The 23,503-nt window shown below is 39.1% G+C and overlaps 1 protein-coding gene across 1 annotated transcript in view; it reads right to left on the reverse strand.

Moving 5' to 3' along the window:
* The window catches only part of LOC126248157 (sodium leak channel NALCN), a 394,425-nt gene that overhangs the window by 339,100 nt on the left and 31,822 nt on the right, over window positions 1–23,503 (reverse strand). The window lies entirely within an intron of this gene.

Genomic DNA, 23,503 nt, shown 5'->3' on the forward strand with positions numbered 1-23,503 from the left:
TCAGATTTAACCTATCCTACATTTCCTTAACATCATAAAGTAAAACATGATAATAATCTGCTTCTGACATTGTAATTCTCTTATCAAGTCAATTCATGAGGTTAACAAAGCAACAGTACAGTATGCTATAGTACTGACATGCTAGTTCTGAAACTGGCTTCTCTGATCTTAAAATATATTTACACTGAGATTCAATACACATGTGCCCATGTTGAGAACTTAAAAAGGGGTAAGGAAACATAAATTGACAAGAACAATTGATAAAGTACATGCTAAGCAGTATCAAAGTATCTTAAAGTGTCATATCTCCAGTGAAAAAAGTAACTTGAAATTCAGTTTAAATGGATTTAATGTTGAAGAATAAAAGCCAGTGTTACCATAAATATTGTAAATTTTCATGCAAAAAGTGAAAGGATCAGTGAGTTTTCAGAATAGTTAATCAATACTTATCTCTAAATACAGTGTAACACTCACATAATTAATAAAACCAATAAAATTAAAAACAAGAGAATCTACATAGCATCACAGAAAAAACATAATGTTCCCCTAAAATGATGATTTTTTTTTTTTTAAAGATGTCACAATATTATGAGAAGGAAAGTTGCTACTCACCATATAGCGGAGATACTGAGTCACAGATAGGCACAACAAAAAGAAGGCCAATGGCCGAAAGCTTTAATTGTGAGACTCTTTTTGTTCTGTCTATCTGCGACTCAGCATCTCTGCTATATATCGAGTAGCAACTTTCCTTCTCATAATATTGTTACATTCCATCCTGAATTTTCCACCTTACACTATCATCATTTTTTAACAATACAGCTACTGCATTTTTTTTATCACTCAGTACATTACTTACGGATTGTTTCCCCAATAATTATCAGCTTTTATTTAAGAAGTGTGGAAGTGAAATTTTGAGATAATTTAAATATTTGTCTCATCTCCTAGGGAAGAAATAAGACACATAGTTTAATGACAAGTAAGTGTGGTGAGTCCTCAGTTTTCCCGGCATGTGTGAAAAGAAGTTTCGGGAAATTAGCAGCACTACAATGTCCAGCTGGCAGAACATTTTGCCAAGAAACAAGGAAGTAATACCATGAGGAGACAACAGAACAGTCTGCAGCTCTTGTCTTCACAGTCAAAAAACACTCAACTATTCTTTAAGTGACATCAAATTTGCCACTGACTGCACTATTTACTACAGTTTCCATATTCGCAGTTTCAATCTTTGGTCATTTTCAACTAGTTACAGGTGCTGAAAACAGCAGTAGTTGACACTAGACACACTATGACTCTCTAAGGACTCGTCACATGATCCATTGGTATATAACGGATGAGATTAAAACTGTTGAAACTAGATTTGTGCTCACTGTACATGTCAGTAATGATGATTAATTGAATATAGTGTTCATTACTGATATCTGCAGCAAGCACGAATCTAGTTTTAAGAGTTTTAATCCTACACATTATGTGTCAATGGTGTATATGACGAATGCCGACATGAGCCATAGGGTCTCAAGTCTTTTTTATTGGTTTTATAAATATTGCCTACTGCTTTATTTTCAGCACCTGAAATTACTTGAAAATGACCTAAGGTCAAGACTTCAATCGGGGCAACTGTAATGAGTAGTACAGTTGATGTCAAATTTGATCTCATTTGAAAAATTCTAAAAGACTGTGACCCCACAACAATTACAATTGCCTACTCTACTATTCGTGCTCTCCAAGAAGAGTCTCAGTATGGTGGCAGACGGGAGCAGCAGCTGAAATGACAGAAATCAACTGACAATCTAGGAATGATTGATTTCTGACTGTTGCCAACAACGATTAACAGAAAACAATATGCTTAGAGGATATATAATACAAAGCCAGAAGTGACACATGGAAGTAACAATCACTGAAATGTTAAGTGTACTTGAGTTTGAAATAATCTTATTTATTGGCAAGAGAGATGCAATAAACACTGTTTCATCAGCCAGCTACTGTTGGTAAATACCATAAAACATTCAATACTGGTGAATCTATGTCATTTTCTATCAATTCAACTAATCTGATCAGTCACCTTGACAAGAGTCACGTCTGAGTGTGCATATTGTGGTGGTCATGGATGTATCTGATCTATTGCTGAGAATCTTGTTAGTGTGTATGTTGCTGTGGATGCTCCAATGTGTATTTGATGCCAAGAAAGTTTGGTTATTTGCTAATGTTTTGTATCTTTCAGATAGCACAAGACCAATTTTAATGAGTCCTCAATGGATTTAGTTAGTGACCAGAATTAATGATTAGTTATTGATGATAAAATCTTCTGAGTCATTATGCTGCATCAAATTCCTCTTCAAACTTCTTCAATGACTGACATTTCAAGTCCTTTGGTGGGATCCTCTTCAGGATTCCAATGGTACCCCTGGATGGACACCAGCAAAATCCTGAAGAAGATCTCAGCAGACAGATCAAAATGTTGATTACTGAAGAAATCTGAAGAGGAATATGGCATGGCCTAACAACTCAACTCACATTTTATCATCAGAGACATTGAGCACAAGAGCTTGCAGACTTAAAACAATTAAGTAGTTAGTTCCATGTTCCAAAGTCATATCAACAAGAAATATTATGACATATCAATTAGAATGGAACATAAATAGTATAAATTATTTGAAAAGGTTGATGTACTGTAGTCTGTATGTATTGAGGATGATGCATTATATTGTATATATGAAATATAGAGGTTCATATAAGAACTGGAAATGATATGCAAAATATGATACAATAATAAATGCACCTCCGTTAAATATGAGTACTTATATTTATTCCCTCTACAGCATCTGGTAGGCATGGAAATTAAAACAAGTGTGAATGTGAGAAGCCAACAGCCTTGCCACAGTGGTAACAATGGTTCCCGTCAGATCACCGAGGTTAAGCACTCTTGGGCTTGGCTAGGCACTTGGATGGGTGACTGCTGCAAGCGGGGTGCACTCAGCCCTTGTGAGGCAAATTGAGGAGCTACTTGATTGAGAACTGGTGGCTCCAGTCTCACAAACTGTCAATGGTTAGGAGAAAGGTGTTCTGACCACTTTCCCTCCATATCAGCATCCAGTGAAGCCTATGAGCTGAGAATGATATGGTACTCACTCATTACCATTGGGCCTTCAAGGCCTGTTTGGATGGAGTTCTTAATGAATATGACAAATGATTTATTTATGCACTGATAGTATATGCATGGACTGTCTATTTTTCAACATAGTCACCATAATGACTAAAACATTTGTTTTAATGGTGAACCAGCTTTCCAGTCCCTTCTAACAAAAATACTGCCCTTTGTTTGTAGAGCTTTGTTGTCACAATAACCTACAGTATCTCACATGAGGAAGTTACAGATCTTATACTGAAAACAACAATAAATGTGGCTGCATATTGTGAGAAATAACAAAGAATATTGAGTTGTTGTTGTGGTCTTCACTCTAAAGATTGGTTTGATGTAGCTCTCCATGTTACTCTAGCCTGTGCAAGCCTCTTCATCTCCAGATAACTACTGCAACCAACATCCTTCTGAATCTACTCACTGTATTTATCTCTTGGTCTCCCCCTATGATTTTTACCCTCCACACTTCCCACCAATACTACAATCATGCTCATAAATGATAAGTTGAGAAAACCATCCCGAAACACATGTGCTACAAAATGCCACTGTTTCCTGTGCATGTACCCTGACATCAGTATGGGATATGAAAACCATGCACACGTACACAACCCGCACAACGGGTTGGCACACTCTGGATCAGGTGGTCGAGCAGCTGCTGGGTATCGCATCCCATTCTTGCACCAGTGCCTGTCAGAGCTCCTGAAGTGTCCTAGGGGTGTGAAGACATGCAGCGATACGTCGACTCAGAGCATTCCAGATGTGCACGATGGGGTTTAGGTCTGTAGAACAGGCAGCCCACTCCATTCACCTGATATATTCTGTTTCGAGGTACTCCTCCACGATAGCAGCTCGATGGGACCATGCATTATCATCCATCAGGAGGAAGGTGGAACCCACTGCACCCCTGAAAAGGTGGACATACTGGTGCAAAATGATGTCCCAATACACCTGACCTGTTACAGTTCCTCTGTCAAAGACATGCAGGGGTGTACGTGCACCAATCATAATTCCACTCCACACCACCAAACCACGACCTCCATACAGGTTCCTTTCAAGGACATTAAGGGGTTGGTATCTGGTTCCTGGTTCACACTAGATGAAAACCCAGCGAGAATCAGTGTTCAGACTACACCTGGACTCGTCCGTGAACATAACCTGGGACAACTGTTCCAATGACCATGTACTGTGTTCTTGACACCAGGCTTTACAGGCTCTCCTGTGATCATGGGTCAATGGAATGCACCTTGCAGGTCTCTGGGCGAATAAACCATGTCTGTTCACTCGTCTGTTGACTGTGTGTCTGGAGACAACTGTCCCCAGTGGCTGCAGTACGGTCTTGAACAAGGCTACCTGCAGTACTCCAATGCCGTCTGCGGGCACTGAAGGTGAGATACTGGTCTTCTTGTGATGTTGTACACTGTGGATGTCCCATATTGTAGTGCCTAGACACGTTTCCTATCTGCTGGAGTCATTGCCATAATCTTGAGAACACACTTTGTGGCACACAGAGGGCCCGTGTTATGACCTGCTGTGTTTGACCAGCCTCCAGTCGCTCTAGTATTCTACCTCTCATACCGTCATCAATATGAGTTCTTTGAGCCATTTTCAACACACAGTCACCATTAGCACATCTGAAAACGTCTGCACACTTACTTGTTTCACCTTACTCTGATATGCACCAACACACCTCTGCGTATGTGGACTGCTGCCAGCGCCACCGTGCGACAACTGCAGGTCAAATGCACTGCAAGGCCATACCCTAAGGTGATTTAAACCTGCAAACTGCCCACCAGAGCATTGTTTCCCCATGTATCAGCATTATACTTCATTTGTGAGCATGAGTGTAAACTGTTGATCCCTTGATGTCTCAGAATGAGTCCTATTAACCAATCACTTCTTTTAGTCAAGTTGCACAACAAATTTCTTGTCTCCTCTATTTTTATTCAGTACCTCCTCATTTGTTACATGAGCTACCCATATAATCTTCAAAATTCTTCCGTAGCACCACATTTCAAAAGCTTCTATTCATTTTTTGTCTTAACTGTTTATTGTCCACGTTTTACTTCCATACATGGCTAATCTCCAGACAAACACTTTCAGAAAAGACATCCTAACACTTAAACCTATATTTGATGTTAGCAAATTTCTCTTCTTCAGAAATGATTTTCTTGCCATTGCCAGTCTACATTTTATATCCTCTTACTTCGGTCATCATTAGTTATTTTGCTCCCCAAATAGCAAAACTCATCTACTACTTTAAATGTCTCATTTCCTTGTCCAATTCCCTCGGCATCACCTGATTTAATTCGACTACATTCCATTATCCTTGTTTTGTTTTGTTGATGTTCACCTTATATCCTCCTTTCAAGACAATGTCCACTCCATTCAATTGCTCTTCCAAGTCCTTTGCTGTCTCGGGAAGAATTACAATGTCATTGACAAACCTCAAAGTGTTTATTTCTTTGTCCTGGACTTTAATTCATACTCCAAATTTTTCTTTGATTTCCTTTACTGCTTGTTCAGTGTACAGATTGAAAACATTGGGGATGCACTACAACCCTGTCTCACTCTCTTCTCAACCACTGCTTCCCTTTATGCCCTTTGACTCTTATTACTGCCTTCTAGTTTCTGTACAAGTTGTAAATAGCCTTGTGCTCCCTGTGTTTTACCCATGCTAAATTCAGAATTTGAAAGAAAGTATTCCAGTTAACACTGTCAAAAGCTTTCCCTAAATCTACAAATGCTATAAATGTAGGTTTGTCTTTCCTTGACCTATCTTCTATGACAAGTTGTAGGGTCAGTATTGGCTTGCATGTTCCTACATTTATCCAGAATCAAAATTGATCTTCCCTGAGTTCAGCTTCAACCAGTTCTTCCATTCTTCTGTAAAGAATATGTGTAAGTATTTTGCAAACATGACTTCTTACAATGATAGTTCTGTAATTTTCACACCTGTCAGCAACTGCTCTCTTTGGAATTAATTATTACATTCTTCTTGAAGTCTGAGGGCATTTCAACTCTCTCATACATTTTGCATACCAGATGGAAGAGTTTTGTCATAGCTGTTTCTCCCAAGGCTATCAGTAGCTCTGATGGAATATTGTCTACTCCCAGGAGCTTGTCTCGACTTAGGTCTTTCAGAGCTCTGCCAAATTCTTCTCACAGTGTCATATCTCCCACCTTGTCTTCATCTACATCCGCTTCCATTTCTATATTGCCTTTAATTTTATTTCCCTTGTATAGACCCTCTATCAACTCCTTCCACTTTTCAGCTTTTCCTTCTTTGCTTAGGACTGGTTTCCCATCTGAGCTCTTGATATTTATATGGCAGCTCTTCTTTTCCCCAAAGGCCTCTTTAATTTTCCTGTATGCAATATATAAGTTTGCCCGGATGAAACATGCTTCAAAATCCTTGCATTTATCCTCTAGCCATTCCTGCTTAGCCATTTTACATTTCCTGCCAATCTGATTTTTTAAACATTTGTATTCCCTTTCACCTGTTTCATTTTTATATTTTCTCATTTCATCAGTTAAATTCAATATCTCTTCTGTTATCCAAGGATTCCTGCTAGGTCTTGTATTTTTACCTATTTGAAGCTCTGCTGCCTTCACTACTTCATCTCTTAAAGTTACCCATTTGTTTTCTGCTGTATTCCTTTCCCTTGTTCTAGTCAACCATAGCCTAATGCTCCCTCTGAAACTCGCAGCAACCTCTGTTTCTTTCAACTTATCCAGGTTCCATCTCATTACTTTCCTAACTGTCTCCACAATTTCTTCAGTTTTAATCTACAGTTCATGAACAATAAATTGTGGTCAAGGTCCACATCTGCCCCTGGAAATGTATCACAATTTAAAACCTGGTTCTAAATCTCTGTCTTCCATTATATAATCAATCTGAAACCTTCCAATGTCTCATGATCTCTTCCATGTATACTACCTTTTTTTATGATTCTTGAACCAAGTGTTAGCAATGATTAAATTATGCTGTGTGCAAAAGTCTACCAGGTGACTTCCTCTTTGATTCCTTTCCCCCAGTCCCTATTCACCAACTCCTTTTCCTTCTCTTCCTTTTCCCACTATCGAATTCCAGTCCCACTACTAAATTTTTGTCTCCCTTAACTATATGAATAATTTCTTTTATCTTGCCATATATTTCTTCAATTTCTTCATCAACTGCAGAGCTGGTTGGCATATAAAGTTGTACTACTGTGGTGAGTGTGGGCTTTGTGTCTACCTTGGCTACAGTAATGCTTTCATCACTATGCTGTTCATAGTAGCCTATCCACATTCCAGTTTTTTTCTTTTCCTTTTTTTCCTTTCCTACTCCTGGCTTACCCCTACTTGATTTTGTACTTATACCCTTTACTCACCTGATCAGAAGTCCTATTCCTCCTGCCACTGAAGTTCACTAATTCCCACTACACTGAACTTCACTCAATCCATTTCACTTTTCACATTTTCTATCCTACCTGCCCCATTAAGGGATCTGACATTCCACGCTGCAATCCATAGAACACTAGTTTTGTTTCTCCTGATAACATCATCCTCTGGAGTAGTAGCCAAGCAGAGATCTTAATTGGGGACTATTTCAGCTCCAGAATATATTTCCCAAGCGGATGCCATCATCATTTAACCATACAGTACACCTGCATGCCCTTGGGAAAAATTACACCTGTAGTTTCCCCTTGCTTTCAGCCATTTGCAGTACCAGCAAGGCAAGGCTATTTTGGCACATGTTACAAGGTCAGTCATCCAGACTGTTTCTTCTGCAATTACTGAAAAGGCTGCTGCCTCTCTTCAGGAACCACACATTTGTCTGGCCTCTCAACAACAGATACCTCTCCTTTGTGGTATCTGTATCGCTGAGGCATGCAAGCCACCCCACCGAAGGCAAGGTCCATAGTTTGTGGAGGGGGGCGGGATCCATTCAAAACAAATGAAGAGGGATGCTTTTGTCAGCTGGTTTACTGCTGTGTAACAACTTCTGACTGCAGACTGCTTACTGCTGCATAAATTCAACAGTTTCTTCAATGAGTGAAATAGAAGATGATGGATCATCATCTTCTGGGATTTGCATCATGACTTATTTTTTCAAAATATATAGGTAGATGAAGGAATGGTTAGCCACATGTTGTTTCACTTCAAATGAAAAACTGCAGAATGCCAAGATGAATGTCTTGATAGATAGGCGATAATATTTTTACACAGGAGATAAGAAAGATGGTATACTGTTATGACAAATGTCTGAACTGACGTAGGAATTCCAGGATGGAATTACGACAATATTACACAAAGGATAGTTGCTACTCATCATTTAGCAGAGATGCTGAGTCACAGACAGGGATAACAAAAAGATCTTCAGCAAGTAAGCTGTCAGCCAAAAAAGTCTTCCTCACAATTAAACAACACAGACACACACACACACACACACACACACACACACACACACACACACAAAGACACGCGCACAACTCACACACATATGTATCCACAGGAAAAGGAGACAAGTAAAAAGATTATGGGTGTGTTGGTGGACTAGAGGGCTTTGTAGTGCTGGAATGGGAACAGGGAAGAAGCTAGGTGGGTAAAGGACGACAACTACTGAACATTCAGGCCAGGAGGATTATGGGAATGTAGGATATACTGTAAGGACAGTTTCCACTTGTGCAATTAAGAAATGCTGGTGTTGGTGGGAAGGAGCCAGATGGCACAGGCTGTAAAGCAGTCATTGAAATGAAGAGGGTCGTGTTCAGCAGTGTGCTCAGCAACTGGGTGTCCAGTTGCTTGTTGGCCATAGTTTGTTGGTGGTCATTCATGTAAATAGCCACCATGTTGATTGTCTTGCCCATGTAGAACGCTGTACAGTGGCTGCAGCTTAGCTTGTAGATCACATGACTGGTTTCAAAGATAGCCATGCCTTTGATGGGATAAATGCTGCTTGTGACCGGACTGCAGTAGGTCATGGGGGGAGGACATACGGGACAGGTCTTGCACTTACGTCTATTACAAGCATATGAGCCCTGAGACAAGGTGTTGGGAGCAGTAGTTGTGTAGTGGTGGGCAAGTATATCGTGTAGGTTCACTGTGCGGCAAAATACCACTGTGGGAAGGGTGGGAAGGATAGTGGGTAGGACATTCCTCATTTCAGGGCACAATGAGAATAGCTGAAAACCTGGTGGAGGCTGTAATTAAATTGCACCAGTCCTGGGTGGTTTTGAATCATGAAGGGAATGCTCCTCTGTGGTAGGACAATAGGACTTTGGGAGGTGGTGGGTGACTGTAGAGACAAGGCTCGAGACATCTGTTTTTGTATAAGACTGAGAGGGTAATTGTGGTCTGTGCAAGCCTCAGTGAGATCCTTGGTGTATTTCAAGAGAGACTGCTTGTCACTACAGATGTGATGGCCACAAGTAGCTAGACTGCATGGGAAGGACCTCTTGGTATGGAATGGGTGGCAGCTGTCGAAGTGAAGGTATTGCTGGTGGTTGGTAGGTTTGATGTGGATTGAGATACTGATACAGCAATCTTTGATGTGAAGATTAACATCAAGGAAGGTGGCTTGATGGGTTGAGGAGAACCAGGTGAAGCAAATGGGGGAGAAGGTGTTGAGGTTCTCGAGGAATGTGGACAGAGTGTCCTCACCCTAGATCCAGATCACGAAGATGTCATCAATGAATGTAAACCAGGTAAAGGGTTTGGGATTCTAGGTGACTAGTAAGGATTCCTCTAGATCATCTATGAATAGGTTAGCATAGGATGGTACCATGCAGGTGCCCACAGCCATAGCCCAGATTTGTTTTTAGACAATGTCATCACAGAAGTAACTGTGGGTAAGGGTATAGTTGGTAATGGCGATTAGGAAGGAGGTTGTAGGCTTGGAATCCACCGGGCTTTGGGGAAAGGTAGCATTCGATAGCAATAAGGCCATGGACATTGAGGATGTTAGTGTACACGGAGGTAGCATCAACAGTGAGGAGCAAGCCACCATGTGGTACATGAATGGGAGCTGTGGAGAATTGGTGGAGGAAATGGTTGGTATTTTTTGCATAGGAGTGTAGGTTGCTGGTAATAGGCTGAATAGATTTGTCTACAAGAGCAGAGATCGTCTCACAGCAACTATCCTTTTCATAATATTGTCACTGTCACTATACTGAAATATAGTCCATGCATGTATGTAGTTTATGTGCATAAATACTATCTCATGTTCATATTGGTTTCATTTTTGGCCCTTATAGATACTGGAAAAAACTTCATACGCACAGCATTCAAAGGACACCTGCTTCAGTTTTTTTCCAACATTCTGAAAGAATTTTACTGTGGGAAACTACAAAGCTGATTTTATAGTAACAATGTAGGTGTGATGGATCTTATGTTATATTTTGATTTAAATTTCTATTGATTCAAAGCAGTGCAACTACTTATAGAAATGATTTTTACAACAGGATGTAGTGGATATTCCAAATTAAATGATGTCAAGTGCTGAAGATGTAGCTCAATAAATTTTCTAAGTTCAAATAAATATATATTTACATATACACTCCTGGAAATTGAAATAAGAACACCGTGAATTCATTGTCCCAGGAAGGGGAAACTTTATTGACACATTCCTGGGGTCAGATACATCACATGATCACACTGACAGAACCACAGGCACATAGACACAGGCAACAGAGCATGCACAATGTCGGCACTAGTACAGTGTATATCCACCTTTCGCAGCAATGCAGGCTGCTATTCTCCCATGGAGACGATCGTAGAGATGCTGGATGTAGTCCTGTGGAACGGCTTGCCATGCCATTTCTACCTGGCGCCTCAGTTGGACCAGCGTTCGTGCTGGACGTGCAGACCGCGTGAGACGACGCTTCATCCAGTCCCAAACATGCTCAATGGGGGACAGATCCGGAGATCTTGCTGGCCAGGGTAGTTGACTTACACCTTCTAGAGCACGTTGGGTGGCACGGGATACATGCGGACGTGCATTGTCCTGTTGGAACAGCAAGTTCCCTTGCCGGTCTAGGAATGGTAGAACGATGGGTTCGATGACGGTTTGGATGTACCGTGCACTATTCAGTGTCCCCTCGACGATCACCAGTGGTGTACGGCCAGTGTAGGAGATCGCTCCCCACACCATGAGGCCGGGTGTTGGCCCTGTGTGCCTCGGTTGTATGCAGTCCTGATTGTGGCGCTCACCTGCACGGCGCCAAACACGCATACGACCATAATTGGCACCAAGGCAGAAGCGACTCTCATCGCTGAAGACGACACGTCTCCATTCGTCCCTCCATTCACGCCTGTCGCGACACCACTGGAGGCGGGCTGCACGATGTTGGGGCGTGAGCGGAAGACGGCCTAACGGTGTGCGGGACCGTAGCCCAGCTTCATGGAGATGGTTGCGAATGGTCCTCGCCGATACCCCAGGAGCAACAGTGTCCCTAATTTGCTGGGAAGTAGCGGTGCGGTCCCCTACGGCACTGCGTAGGATCCTACGGTCTTGGCGTGCATCCGTGCATCGCTGCGGTCCGGTCCCAGGTCGACGGGCACGTGCACCTTCCGCCGACCACTGGCGACAACATCGATGTACTGTGGAGACCTCACGCCCCACGTGTTGAGCAATTCGGCGGTACGTCCACCCGGCCTCCCGCATGCCCACTATACGCCCTCGCTCAAAGTCCGTCAACTGCACATATGGTTCACGTCCACGCTGTCGCGGCATGCTACCAGTGTTAAAGACTGCGATGGAGCTCCGTATGCCACGGCAAACTGGCTGACACTGACGGCGGCGGTGCACAAATGCTGCACAGCTAGCGCCATTCGACGGCCAACACCGCGATTCCTGGTGTGTCCGCTGTGCCGTGCGTGTGATCATTGCTTGTACAGCCCTCTCGCAGTGTCCGGAGCAAGTATGGTGGGTCTGACACACCGGTGTCAATGTGTTCTTTTTTCCATTTCCAGGAGTGTAGTTAACTGATGTTCTGCTTTTAATGGAGATGCTAAAATGTTTAAAAAACTTGAAATGGAATTACAGCTGTTTGCAGTTTATTATTAATTACTTAACTGTTTAGACCCTATTTCTCTCCCATTTGCTCCTTCTCTATTTTTCCTCTATTTTTGCCTCATTGTTACTCTTATTCTTCTACCTCCTATACATCACTCCTTGTAAAGACCATGAGGACAAAATTAGTCCAATTAACCATGCACAGAGGTAACCAATTGATTATTCTTCCTGTACTTCATATGCAATTGGAAGAGGAAGAAATTCTAACATGTATTACCATGCTGAAGGACCATTTGCTGCCCATTTCACAGTGGTTTATAGAGTATGTATTTAGCTGCAGATCTGTACTACCCATCATTCAAATTGTTGCAAGGTTCTTATGTTTTGCTCTTGGTGGATGAAGAAACTTCTGGTTATTAAAGATAGAATTTGTGCCAGATAGTGCTCATGTTTATGTCTGCTACTTTCAGCTACATAGAAGTTTGAATCTCAAAGGAAGAGTGCTTTTTCTGCTCTTCTACTTGTCTATTGTTGCTGCAATTTTGAACTAAATTTGAAGTGCTTCTCAGAACAATGGTTTACAAATCTGAGTACAACAGAGTAGGCTGTTTAAACATACACATTCCACATTGAACAGATGAAGGAAGAAAAAAATGGTTTAAGTGGTTGAATTTCACAGAGCTTTTAAATTATCACATAATTTGGAAAGATTAGTGAGTCGCACCAATTTCTTGAAACTTCTTAAACCATACCATCATGGTGGAACTTAATCCAATATCAGCTAATTTCAACTCCATTGCTGTAGAGAAGTTTGAGAACTCAAATTAATTTAACAAGGTAAATGGGAGTATGTTCACAATGAGTGTCAACATTTTCTACCAGACTCTGTACCTATACACATGTATGAAGGAAGGGCATAACATGCTATCAATGGTGATTCACCTGAGAAGCTGGATGTTAAGTGCGGTAGTTTATTTGTTCATTCTATAATGAACTAGTTACACAAGCCTCAAGATATCATTCCCTCCCTCCAGTTTCATATTTGTCCTCAGTAACTGAAGTGTAACATCACAGTTACCCTGGCACAAGTAATTACCTGCCTTTCTCTATTTGGGAAAGAATTTAAGTTTGATAACTGAGCTACTGAAGAAACTGCAATAAGGTGGGATTGTAAGGAGATAGGACCTGGATAAATTGAAAGAACAAAGGGTTGTTGAGAGTTCAGAGAGAGCATTAGGGAATGACTGACAAAAATGGGGGAAAGAAATACAGTAAATGGTTGCTGACTACGCAGCTATGTTTAAAACTTTAACAGTAGAAGAAGAATGGGTAGCTTTGAGAGATGAAATAATGAAGGTAGCAGAGGATCACATAGGCAAAAAGACGAGGGCTAGTAGAAATCCTTGCATTACAAAGGAAATACTGATTTTAATTGCTGAAAGGAGAAAATACAAAAATGCAGTAAATGAAGCAGGTGAAAAGGAATACAAACATCTAAATAATGAGATCAACAGCAAGTGCAGAATGGCTAATTAGGAATGGCTAGAGGACAAATGTGAGGAAGTAGAGGCATCTATCACTAGGGGCAAGATAGATACTGCCTACAGGAAAATAAAGAGACCTTTGAAGAAAAGAGAACCATCTGTATGACTATTAAGAACTCAGATGGAAAACCAGTTCTCAGGAAAAAAGGGAAAGCAGACAGGTGGAAGGAGTATATAGGGGGTTTATGCAAAGGCGATGTACTTGAGGGCAATATTGTGATTGGAGAGGATGTAGATGAAAATGAAATGGGAAATATGATGCTGCGTGAGGAATTTGACAAAGCACTGAAAGATCTAAGTCAAAACAAGTCCCCGGGAGTAAACAACATTCCATTACGACTACTGAAAGCCTTGGGAGAGCCAACCATGGCAAAACTCTACCATCTGGTGAGCAAGGTGTATGAGACAGGCAAAATGCCCTCAGACTTCAAGAAATATATAGTAATTCCAATTCCAAAGAAAGCAGGTGTTGACAGGTGTGAAAATTACCAAACTATCAGTTTCATAAGTCATGGCTGCAAAATACTAACACAAATTCTTTACAGACGAATGGAAAAACAGGTAGAAGCTGACGTCGGGGAAGATCAGTAGTTTGGATTCTGTATAAATGTTGGAAGAAGCGAACCTACGTTTCTAGCTTTTTGTGGACTTAGAGAAAGCTTTTGACAATGTTGACTGGAATACTCTCTTTCAAATTCTGAAGGCGGAAGGCGTCAAATGCAGGGAGCGAAAAGCTATTTACAATTTGTACAGAAACCAGATGGCAGCTGTAAGAGTCAAGGGACATGAAAGGGAAGCAGTGGTTGGGAAGGGAGTGAGATGGTTGTAGCCCGAGACCCTTGCTGAATTTCTTCATTCTAAATGGTGTTAAAAACCTATTAGTTTCTGATTCTAAAGTCCTGTTAACTTTTACTTTCTGTTGTTTTCTATTAGTCTTTCCATTCAGGAGCAATTGATGAGCCTCTTGATTAGGTGTTAGCGAGGCAGACTGTTTGGGACCATTTGGGTCTCCGTCAAGCTTTTTAAATAAGATTCCAGGCTATTTTGCTGCTGTGTGTCATATCTATTCACTCCAGGGTCTCCATCCATCTACAGCTCGGTGAAATAGATGGACAGAGATCCTGGATAGGTGTGTTGTATACCACCATGTCCTCCTTTTAGGAATATAAATTCTTTCCCCCATCTCTTGTCAATTTTATTATGCCCTCCAAAAAATAAAAACTGGAGGTTCTCTAAAATATTTCTCTGTCTTGACAATGTCCTACACATTTGAGTACAATATATTTTACTTCTATATGTCTTGTGGCTATTGGAAACTGTAGAAGCAAGGTCATGTGTATATTGGGAGGTGAGATGCACAAGCAATTTATAATAATGTTAATGCAGTTTTGTGGTGACGATGCCAGATGAACCTGTTGACACACTGTCCTAGTCAAACAACTTTTTTTTTCTTTACTAAGTGGAAGTGTGTTCCCTTCTGTTTCTTGTTAGACTGATACAATATTTTAATTTTTGATTCCCCAGCTATCACTTTTCCTTTCTCTAGGATGTCTATGAGCGCGACACTCTTTACATCCCTTAAAATTGTCACCACAACTTTTCTTTATGATGGCACTGTCTTAACCTTCTACAGAGCATATTTACTGGAAGCAACCCATTTCTTCGACCATTGCTTAGTTTTTGGGTTTCAATGATACGTCCAAATCTCACACTGGTAATGACAACTAGACCACAAAGCCCTTTGGAATTTCACTTAAACTGCTCCAAACACACCTATGAATATGACAGACACACCCCACTGTACTTATTGTGCACTTCAGCAGTCGCAGCACCTTGTAAAATATTCTTGCTTTTCCTGTCGACACACTTCTTATGGTCTTTGCTACTTCATGCAAATTTGTTAACAATAAGCAAGAGTTAAGGTGTTAACATTTTCAATGATTTCTTTGGTAGTAACATCTGCTGGACATTCTGGAAAATCCTAATTAAAACAGATGTTTGGGGCAATTTAAATTAACTGAGCCAATATCTATCTGTTCTCACTGATGGTGAAGAACCACAACAAAGAGCACCGAATTTTATTTTTATCTTGTAACACATTTACCCAAAAGACTAGCAAATCCAAACTAACTATGGATCAGTGTCCTTTTTGTTTTAGCTTCATTTAACATTGAATGTGGAAGACTGGAAGAGGAGCCAGAGGTTAGACCATTTCCATAAAATAAATATGCTACACTGCAAAAAGTCTGTGGAAGATTTTGTATGCTAGGTAAATGGAAAAGGGAGTGGAACAATTTAGCAAGAAAGATCTCAAATCTCTGGCCTGAGATACTACAGTGTTACACAAAAAGACTGAGACTAGGTGCACTGAAAGATTAAATGAAATACCGTTCATCATCATCACAAGTTGTTGTGCTCACTGCTGAGCATCGTGACCCCATGAACCATGTGCCTCCATCCTGGACAGTTACCAGCTTCTCTTAGAGTCTGCTGAAGATGTAGACCAGAGATCTTTTTGATTTGATCAATTCATCTGTTCACTGATCTTCCCCTCAATTTCTTGCCCTTAATCTTCCCTTCCAAGTTTATTTTCTATAGATTTTCTCCATCTCTCTTCTCACAATATGACCAAAGAACTTAAGAATTTTTTTACTGACATCAGAAGAAAGGCAGGTAGAGATACTGAGTTACTCAATAATGGACACATTTGTCATTCTTTCAGGCCATTTTATGTACAGACTCCTGCGACAGCACCAAAGCTCAAATGCTTTGATGCTTTGTTTGCCTCTGGCTTTAAGGGTCTATGTCTACCAACTATAAAAGAACACGGGAAACATGAGAGTTTCAACATGCTGGACCTTTTTGGTGTTCACTATTGTTCTGCTTTGCCAGATCTTGGCAAGTTTCTTCACAACCGCTCACCCTAGTGTGATCCGTCTTCTTATCTCCTCTTGACAGCTTCCTGTCACAGATGGTTCACCCAAGATAAATGAAAGAATGGACGACTTTAATCGACCTGTGAATTAAACCAGCACTTCTCAATCAATTATCATGAGTTTGGACTTGCTGAGATTGAGTTGCAATCCTTGTGATAGGCTAATGTCCTTTACTTTTGTTAACAGCTCAGAAAGTTCATCCTCATTGCTGGCTAAAAGCATGGTGTCATCAGCAAACTGAAGGCTGTTAACAATTCTATCACCAATTGAGATGCCTTTAGTCCAACCATTAAAAGCATTCCTAATTAGATGTTCTGCATAGATGTTGTACATTTTTTTTTTTTTTTGGGGGGGGGGGGGGGGTAGGGCAGAATACAACCCCGTGTGACACTTCTTGATACACTAAAGGAATCAGATGTGTCAGCATTTGTCTTCAAAGCTGTGACATGATTTTGTATAGACTTCTGATAAGTGCTGTCAAAAGTGGTGGGACACCAAACTCTGCAAGGACCTGCCACAAATTTTCCTAGACAACACAGTCAAAGTCAATGAAGTTCCTGTATCAATGAAGTAGATGAAGATAGGAACATAGAAGTCTCATAATTTCTCAGTTATTATTATTATTTCTTTACTTTCTCAGACGTTAAGTCTGGTAAAGAATGGAAAGTGACGCGGACCTTGATCAAGCGTCACTTCCTATTAACTGTACGGTATGTGTTATATTACATTTAGGAACTTTCGGGTAATTGAACATGTATCAATAATTACGGATTTCTGTAGTTGTATATATATGTTTGGATGTAGCTGTATTGCATTGATGTACTGGTGGATGTTGTGTGGTATGACTCCTGTAGTTGATAGTATAATTGGTATGATGTCAACTTTATCCTGATGCCACATGTCTTTGACTTCCTCAGCCAGTTGGATGTATTTTTCAATTTTTTCTCCTGTTTTCTTTTGTATATTTGTTGTATTGTGTATGGATATTTCGATTAGTTGTGTTAATTTCTTCTTTTTATTGGTGAGTATGATGTCAGGTTTGTTATGTGGCGTTGTTTTATCTGTTATAATGGTTCTGTTCCAGTATAATTTGTATTCATCATTCTCCAGTACATTTTGTGGTGCATACTTGTATGTAGGAACTTGTTGTTTTAAAAGTTTATGTTGTAAGGCAAGCTGTTGATGTATTATTTTTGCGACATTGACATGTCTTCTGGGGTATTCTGTATTTGCTAGTATTGTACATCCGCTTGTGATGTGATCTACTGTTTCTATTTGTTGTTTACAAAGTCTGCATTTATCTGTTGTGGTATTGGGATCTTTAATAATATGCTTGCTGTAATACCTGGTGTTTATTGTTTGATCCTGTATTGCAATCATGAATCCTTCTGTCTCACTGTATATATTGCCTTTTCTTAGCCATGTGTTGGATGCGTCTTGATCGATGTGTGGCTGTGTTAGATGATACGGGTGCTTGCCATGAAGTGTTTTCTTTTTCCAATTTACTTTCTTCGTATCTGTTGATGTTATGTGATCTAAAGGGTTGTAGAAGTGGTTATGAAATTGCAGTGGTGTAGCCGATGTATTTATATGAGTGATTGCCTTGTGTATTTTGCTAGTTTCTGCTCGTTCTAGAAAGAATTTTCTTAAATTGTCTACCTGTCCATAATGTAGGTTTTTTATGTCGATAAATCCCCTTCCTCCTTCCTTTCTGCTTAATGTGAATCTTTCTGTTGCTGAATGTATGTGATGTATTCTATATTTGTGGCATTGTGATTCTGTAAGTGTATTGAGTGCTTCTAGGTCTGTGTTACTCCATTTCACTACTCCAAATGAGTAGGTCAATATTGGTATGGCATAAGTATTTATAGCTTTTGTCTTGTTTCTTGCTGTCAATTCTGTTTTCAGTATTTTTGTTAGTCTTTGTCTATATTTTTCTTTTAGTTCTTCTTTAATATTTGTATTATCTATTCCTATTTTTTGTCTGTATCCTAGATATTTATAGGCATCCGCTTTTTCCATCGCTTCTATGCAGTCGCTGTGGTTATCCAATATGTAATCTTCTTGTTTAGTGTGTTTTCCCTTGACTATGCTATTTTTCTTACATTTTTCTGTTCCAAATGCTATACTTATATCATTGCTGAATACTTCTGTTATCTTTAGTAATTGGTTGAGTTGTTGATTTGTTGCTGCCAGTAGTTTTAGATCATCCATGTATAGCAAATGTGTGATTTTGTGTGGGTATGTTCCAGTAATATTGTATCCATAATTTGTATTATTTAGCATGTTGGATAGTGGGTTCAGAGCAAGGCAGAACCAGAAAGGACTTAATGAGTCTCCTTGGTATATTCCACGCTTAATCTGTACTGGCTGTGATGTGATATTATTTGAATTTGTTTGGATATTAAGTGTGGTTTTCCAATTTTTCATTACTATGTTTAGGAACTGTATCAATTTAGGATCTACTTTGTATATTTCCAATATTTGTAGTAACCATGAGTGGGGACACTATCAAAAGCTTTTTGGTAATCAATGTATGCGTAGTGTAGCTACCTTTGTTTAGTTTTAGCTTGATATGTCACCTCTGCATCTATTATCAGTTGCTCTTTACATCCTCGTGCTCCTTTGAAACAGCCTTTTTGTTCTTCATTTATAATTTTGTTCTGTGTTGTATGTGTCATTAATTTCTGTTTAATGACTGAAGTTAATATTTTGTATATTGTTGGTAGGCATGTTATGGGGTGATATTTAGCTGGGTTCACTGTGTCTGCTTGATCTTTAGGTTTCAGATAAGTTATTCTATGTGTAAGTGTATCAGGGAATGTGTATGGGTCTGCAATGTAACTGTTAAATAATTTAGTTAGATGTGAATGTGTTGAGGTGAACTTCTTTAACCAGAAATTTGCTATTTTATGATTTCCAGGGGCTTTCCAATTGTGAGTGGAATTAATTGCTTGGGTGACTTCATGTTGCAAAATTATCACTTCAGGCATTTGTGGTATCATCTTGTATGTGTCTGTTTCTGCTTGTATCCACCGTGCATGCCTGTTATGTTGTACCGAGTTTGACCATATGTTGCTCCAGAAGTGTTCCATGTCTGTTATGTTTGGTGGATTGTTTATTTTAATGTGTGTGTTATCTATTGTCTGGTAAAATTTCTTTTGGTTTGTGTTGAATGTTTGGTTTTGTTTCCTTCTATTTTCACTTTTTTTGTATCTTCTGAGTCGTTTGGCTAATGCTTATAATTTCTGCTTCTTTTCGTCTAATTGCTCTGTCGCTTCTTGTTGTGAGATTTTACCTAACCTTTTTCGTTTTTTTTTCCGAGATTTCATTTCTTATAAATTGTGTTAGCTGTCCGATGTCTTTTCTCAGTTTTTCTATTTTGATCTGTAGCCTGTGTTGCCATGCTGGTTTTGTGGGTTTCTTCTGTGTGTTGGTTGGTTCTGATCTCTGCCTAGTGTGTATATTTAGTGTAGTGAGTGCTCCTATATAAACCAGTAGTTGTAACTCTTCCATAGTTGTGTTTTCATTTATTTTGTTGTGTATGATTGTGTTGTTATTTTTTATTGTTGTTTCGACTTGTGGGTTATTTGGTGGTCTATGCAAGAATGGTCTAATGTCTGTATTTGTGTCTTTGTATTCTATATATGTTAGCTGAAATTTTTCTTCTATATCTAAAATCTGTGTCACTTTGTGTTCTATTTGTGCTTGTTCTGGTGGCTGTCTTAAGACTTCGTTTTCCCCTAATTGTTTAATTGGTGCATGTTGTTCTTTGTTTGTTTGCTCTGGGATTATTATTATTATTTCTTTACTTTATTAGACGTTAAGTCTGGTTAAGAATGGAAAGTGACGCGGACCTTGATCAAGCGTCACTTCCTATTAACTGTACGGTATGTGTTATATTGCATTTAGGAACTTTCGGGTAATTGAACATGTATCAATAATTACGGATTTCTGTAGTTGTATATATGTGTTTGGATGTAGCTGTATTGCATTGATGTACTGGTGGATGTTGTGTGGTATGACTCCTGTAGTTGATAGTATAATTGGTATGATGTCAACTTTATCCTGATGCCACATGTCTTTGACTTCCTCAGCCAGTTGGATGTATTTTTCAATTTTTTCTCCTGTTTTCTTTTGTATATTTGTTGTATTGTGTATGGATATTTCGATTAGTTGTGTTAATTTCTTCTTTTTATTGGTGAGTATGATGTCAGGTTTGTTATGTGGCGTTGTTTTATCTGTTATAATGGTTCTGTTCCAGTATAATTTGTATTCATCATTCTCCAGTACATTTTGTGGTGCATACTTGTATGTAGGAACTTGTTGTTTTAAAAGTTTATGTTGTAAGGCAAGCTGTTGATGTATTATTTTTGCGACATTGTCATGTCTTCTGGGGTATTCTGTATTTGCTAGTATTGTACATCCGCTTGTGATGTGATCTACTGTTTCTATTTGTTGTTTACAAAGTCTGCATTTATCTGTTGTGGTATTGGGATCTTTAATAATATGCTTGCTGTAATACCTGGTGTTTATTGTTTGATCCTGTATTGCAATCATGAATCCTTCTGTCTCACTGTGTATATTGCCTTTTCTTAGCCATGTGTTGGATGCGTCTTGATCGATGTGTGGCTGTGTTAGATGATACGGGTGCTTGCCATGAAGTGTTTTCTTTTTCCAATTTACTTTCTTCGTATCTGTTGATGTTATGTGGTCTAAAGGGTTGTAGAGGTGGTTATGAAATTGTAGTGGTGTAGCCGATGTATTTATATGAGTGATTGCTTTGTGTATTTTGCTAGTTTCTGCTCGTTCTATAAAGAATTTTCTTAAATTGTCTACCTGTCCATAATGTAGGTTTTTTATATCGATAAATCCCCTTCCTCCTTCCTTTCTGCTTAATGTGAATCTTTCTGTTGCTGAATGTATGTGATGTATTCTATATTTATGGCATTGTGATCGTGTAAGTGTATTGAGTGCTTCTAGGTCTGTGTTACTCCATTTCACTACTCCAAATGAGTAGGTCAATATTGGTATGGCATAAGTATTTATAGCTTTTGTCTTGTTTCTTGCTGTCAATTCTGTTTTCAGTGTTTTTGTTAGTCTTTGTCTATATTTTTCTTTTAGTTCTTCTTTAATATTTGTATTATCTATTCCTATTTTTTGTCTGTATCCTAGATATTTATAGGCATCCGTTTTTTCCATCGCTTCTATGCAGTCGCTGTGGTTATCCAATATGTAATCTTCTTGTTTAGTGTGTTTTCCCTTGACTATGCTATTTTTCTTACATTTGTCTGTTCCAAAAGCCATACTTATATCATTGCTGAATACTTCTGTTATCTTTAGTAATTGGTTGAGTTGTTGATTTGTTGCTGCCAGTAGTTTTAGATCATCCATGTATAGCAAATGTGTGATTTTGTGTGGGTATGTTCCAGTGATATTGTATCCATAATTTGTATTATTTAGCATGTTGGATAGTGGGTTCAGAGCAAGGCAGAACCAGAAAGAACTTAATGAATCTCCTTGGTATATTCCACGCTTAATCTGTATTGGCTGTGATGTGATATTATTTGAATTTGTTTGGATATTAAGTGTGGTTTTCCAATTTTTCATTACTATGTTTAGGAACTGTATCAATTTAGGATCTACTTTGTATATTTCCAATATTTGTAGTAACCATGAGTGGGGTACACTATCAAAAGCTTTTTGGTAATCAATGTATGCGTAGTGTAGCGACCTTTGTTTAGTTTTAGCTTGATATGTCACCTCTGCATCTATTATCAGTTGCTCTTTACATCCTCGTGCTCCTTTGCAACAGCCTTTTTGTTCTTCATTTATAATTTTGTTCTGTGTTGTATGTGTCATTAATTTCTGTTTAATGATTGAAGTTAATATTTTGTATATTGTTGGTAGGCATGTTATGGGGTGATATTTAGCTGGGTTCGCTGTGTCTGCTTGATCTTTAGGTTTCAGATAAGTTATTCCATGTGTAAGTGTATCAGGGAATGTGTATGGGTCTGCAATGTAACTGTTAAATAATTTAGTTAGATGTGAATGTGTTGAGGTGAACTTCTTTAACCAGAAATTTGCTATTTTATGATTTCCAGGGGCTTTCCAATTGTGAGTAGAATTAATTGCTTGGGTGACTTCATGTTGCAAAATTATCACTTCAGGCATTTGTGGTATCATCTTGTATGTGTCTGTTTCTGCTTGTATCCACCGTGCATGCCTGTTATGTTGTACCGGGTTAGACCATATGTTGCTCCAGAAGTGTTCCATGTCTGTTATGTTTGGTGGATTGTTTATTTTAATGTGTGTGTTATCTATTGTCTGGTAAAATTTCTTTTGGTTTGTGTTGAATGTTTGGTTTTGTTTCCTTCTATTTTCACTTTTTTTTGTATCTTCTGAGTCGTTTGGCTAATGCTTGTAATTTCTGCTTCTTTTCGTCTAATTGCTCTGTCGCTTCTTGTTGTGAGATTTTACCTAACCTTTTTCGTTCTTTTTCCGAGATTTCATTTCTTATAAATTGTGTTAGCTGTCCGATGTCTTTTCTCAGTTTTTCTATTCTGATCTGTAGCCTGTGTTGCCATGCTGGTTTTGTGGGTTTCTTCTGTGTGTTGGTTGGTTCTGATAGTAGGTGAATATGGATTGGGGCTAAGAAATGAAAGAGGAAGCCTTCTGTTAGAATTTTGCGCAGAGCATAACTTAATCATAGCTAACACTTGGTTCAAGAATCATGAAAGAAGGTTGTATACATGGAAGAATCCTGGAGATACTAGAAAGTATCAGATAGATTATATAATGGTAAGACAGAGATTTAGGAACCAGGTTTTAAATTGTAGGACATTTCCAGGGGCAGATGTGGACGCTGACCACAATCTATTGGTTATGAACT

This window comes from Schistocerca nitens, chromosome 1 (assembly GCF_023898315.1).
Source record: "Schistocerca nitens isolate TAMUIC-IGC-003100 chromosome 1, iqSchNite1.1, whole genome shotgun sequence".
Lineage (NCBI taxonomy): Eukaryota > Metazoa > Arthropoda > Insecta > Orthoptera > Acrididae > Schistocerca > Schistocerca nitens.